Source organism: Stegastes partitus, unplaced genomic scaffold (genome assembly GCF_000690725.1).
Source record: "Stegastes partitus isolate 25-593 unplaced genomic scaffold, Stegastes_partitus-1.0.2 Scaffold2780, whole genome shotgun sequence".
Classification (NCBI taxonomy): Eukaryota; Metazoa; Chordata; class Actinopteri; family Pomacentridae; genus Stegastes; species Stegastes partitus.
In genome coordinates, this window is record NW_007580511.1 from 8656 (window position 1) to 12704 (window position 4049).

Consider the following 4049-nt stretch of genomic DNA (forward strand, 5'->3'; position numbering starts at 1 on the left):
GCTCCATCCATGTTGTTGTGATTTTATGATACTGTCTGACCGGGTTAATTGTGTGACTGCCTGTTTTGATACTCCTGAAAACGAGGTTAAATAATCAGGAAATAAATTGTTTTTATTTAAAAGCACGTGGTTCAGTGTTGCACAGTACAACATGTGAGATCTTGCAAACACATTGTTATGAAGAGCAACATTTTTCATATAATTGTTCCTGACACTGGTTTACTATATACATAAGGTGATGGAGATGCTAAGACAAGCAAGACTATAATCCAAACTTTTTCGAAAATGCACATCGTAGAGTGTACATTATTCTGAGATTTTCAGATAGTTCACATTCATGTACATGTTTATCATTTGATTTAAGTTAAAAATGTATGTAAGCTGCATAAGGAAGCTAAGCTAAACTCAACAACACAATACTCCAAGCAAATGATGACTCACATGTTAAAGCTCCTCTCCACTGTTTTGGTCTATGTTACTTTGTTTGGATGTTTTTGCTGGTCAGAGATTGGGGCAAGGTGGTTCAGTTTCTTCTGCTTTGTAAAAAAACTGAACCTTCTTCTGAGTAGAAAGCTTCTCTGTGTTCACCTAAAATCTGAATCCCACTTTTGTTATTGAAAAAACAGTTACATACTGAGAAGTTTTGTCCGTGACAATAATCTCTTTCAGCCATAAAACAGATTAGATGTAACTCCACCCTATAGTCTCCTTTCCAATGTGCAAATCTATGAATCCCCCAGTTCTATCTCCGCCCATCCCTCCTCCGCCGCTACATCTCTAAGACACCAGCTCACATACACGATGTCAGGTTGTGATACTGGAGGAATTCAGTTACACATGTTCGAACTGGGGGCTGCAAGGTGGCTTGGTGGTTTGCACCGTTGCCTTGCAACTAGTTCGCGTCCCAGTGAGGACACCCGGGATCTTTCTGTGTGGAGTTTGCATGTTCTCCCTGTGCAGCATCGGTTCTCTCCGGGTTCTCCGGCTTGAGGTTAATTGGTGATTCTAAATTGTCCGTAGGTGTTCATGTGAGTGTGCTTGGTTGTCTGTCTCTAAGTGTAGCCCTGTGATAGACTGGTGACCTGTCCAGGGTTTCTAGATGAGGTGCCAACTCAGCGGCGCTTTTCCTTAAACTCATCACTCATCATGTGATCCCGAGTGTTCAAGGAGAATTTAAATTAGGGATCTCAAACTCTACTTACCCGGGGCCGCTGAAGATAAGAGTCTGGGTGATGCTGGGGCACGTCAAGCATTCTACAAATAAAGGGTTTCAAGTATTCCAAAAAAGTACAACTGATCGAATCTTATCAATCTTTATTAAAAACAATTAAAACATGAACATTCTTCAGAACGTAGGCTTCTCTTACCTACTCCTTGCTACCAGAGACCTGGCGGTGCTTCATCTTACTCAGCTGAGCCACATTTGGCTTGAGGAAGAAAGCAATTGAGACCCTCAGTATGGCTTGAAGATGCTCATCAGTAAATTTGGACCTGTACTTTGACTTATTAAAGTTCATGGTGGAGAAGAGCTTTACACACAGACAAAAAAATAAATAAATAAAATAAATGCATTTGCACTGGGTGACAGGGCCACAAAATATCATCCCGTGGGCCTCAATCCCCCCGGTACCTTAGGCCAGAGGTCGATGATTGACTTCATAGTCGTATCATCAGACCTGCGGCCGTATGTTTTGGACACTCGGGTGAAGAGAGGAGCAGAGCTGTCAACTGATCACCACCTGGTGGTGAGTTGGATCCAATGGTGGGGAAGGCTGCCGGACAGACCTGGTAAACCCAAACACGTAGTGAGGGTGAACTGGGAACATCTGGCGGAGGCCCCTGTCCATGGGGTTTTCAATTCCCACCTCTGGAAGAGTTTCTCCTGCATCCCGGGGGAGGCTGGGGACATGGAGTCAGAGAGGGCCATGTTCAAAGCCTCCATTGCAGAAGCAGCCGTTAAGACCTGTGGCCAGAAGGTCACTGGTGCCTGTCGTGGCGGCAACCCCAAAACCTGCTGGTGGACCCCGGCGGTGAGGGAAGCCGTCAGGCTGAGGAAGGAGACCTTTCCCTGGCACAGGGTCTCCTGAAGCAGCAGCCAGGTACCGGCTGGCCAAAAGGGCTGCAGCTGCGGCGGTCGTGGAAGCTTAAACTCGGGTGTGGAGTTCGGGGTGGTTATGGAGAAGGACTTTTGGTTGGCTTCGAAGAAGTTTTGGCAAACCGTCCCACGCCTCAGAGACGGGAGGCAGGGATTCGCCCAGGCTGTGTACAGTCGGGGAGGAGAACTGCTGACCCAGACGGGGGATCTTGTCGAGCAGTGGAAGGAGCACTTCGAGGAACTCCTGAACCCGGTAAACACGTCCTCAGCTGAGGGGCAGAGCCTGAAGACTCGGGGGCTTCTGCTTCCATATCCATGGTAGAGGTCACCGAGGTAGTTAAAAAGCTCATCAGTGGCAAAGTGCCAGGTGTGGATGAGATTCGCCCTGAGATTCTGAAGGCTCTGGACATTGTCGGACTGTCATGGCTGACACGTCTCTTCAATGTCACGTGGGCATTGGGTACGGTGCATGTGGAGTGGCAGACCGGGGTGGTGGTTCCCATTTTCAAAAAGTGGGTCCGGAGAGTGTGTGCCAATTATCGGGGACAATTGTTGAACCTCGGATTCAGGAGGAGCAATGCAAATTCTGTCCTGGTCATGGAACAGTGGACCAGCTCTTTACCCTTGCGGAGCTGCTGAGGGGGGCATGGGAATTTGACCTGCCAGTCCACATGTGCTTTGTGGATCTGGAGAAGGCCTATCACCGTGTTCCCCAAGGGACTCCGTGGGGGGTACTTAAGGAGTATGGGGTACCAGGCTCGCTGCTACGAGCCATACAGTCCCTGAATAAACAAAGCTGGGCTCAGCCTTAGAGATAGGGTGAGGAGCTCAGACATCCGGAGGGAGCTCGTGGTAGAGCTGCTGCTCCTTCGTGTCGAAAGGAGTCAGTTGAGGTGGTATGGACATCTGATTTGGATGCCTCCGGAGAGGCTTCCTCTGGAGGTATTCCGAACACGTCCACCTGGGAGGAGACCCCGGGGCAGACCCAGAACCTGCTGGAGGGATTATATCTCTCGGCTGGTCTGGGAGCGCCTCCCAGGAAGAGCTGGAAAGCGTAGCCAGGGGGAGGGAAGTCTGGAATGGCCTGCTCCACCTGCTGCCCTCACAATCTGACCCTGGATAATGGATGGATGGATGGATGGATGGATGGATGGATGGATGGATGGATGGATGGATGGATGGATGGATGAGCCTCAATTGGCCCGCAGGCTGCGAGTTTGAGACCCTTGATTTAAATTCTACTATGCACTATGTGCCACCTCCTTTTAGATATATTGTTTATATTAATGTTTTCTGAAACTATGATGCTCCGTCACATAGAAGCGTTGCTAATGCTGCTGATTCCACTACGAATCATTGCGACTGCTTTATGTTCAGTCCATCCACATGAGTGGGTCTTGGAAAATGGGTTGCATATGACACACCAGGTTAAACTACAGCAGGCTTCACTCTTTCAGCCATGCTATTTCTTACAGCTTTCAGCAATCAGTTGCAGCACTGCCTTCAATTTTATGCCATCTTGGATTTTACATGCATTCTAAAAAACAATGTTTAGGCTCAACAGCAAAAAATGATCTGAGATTTTTGAAAATACTGCTTTTGTAATGATGGTCAGCGAAAATATAAATGTTTGAGTTGATTACTCGTAAAGATTAGGTTGTTCCAACTAGTCCATGTAATTGCAATTTGGTACACGTGTGTTAAAGGACTGCCTCGGGATAATGTTTTGGCAAAGACAAAACACATCATTTACTGTTTTTTCTCGTTGTGAAGCACATGGGTGTATCATTCGCTTCCAGCATCTATCGTTGACATGAGGAGGAACATTCTTCACAGGGTGTGTTAGGACTGCAATTATACGCTCCCATTTTAAACATCTAACATTCTGAATCAAAGGTGACGGACAGAAAACTGTGAAGGAAACCTTTGGCAAGATAAAAATATTCAACTTTAG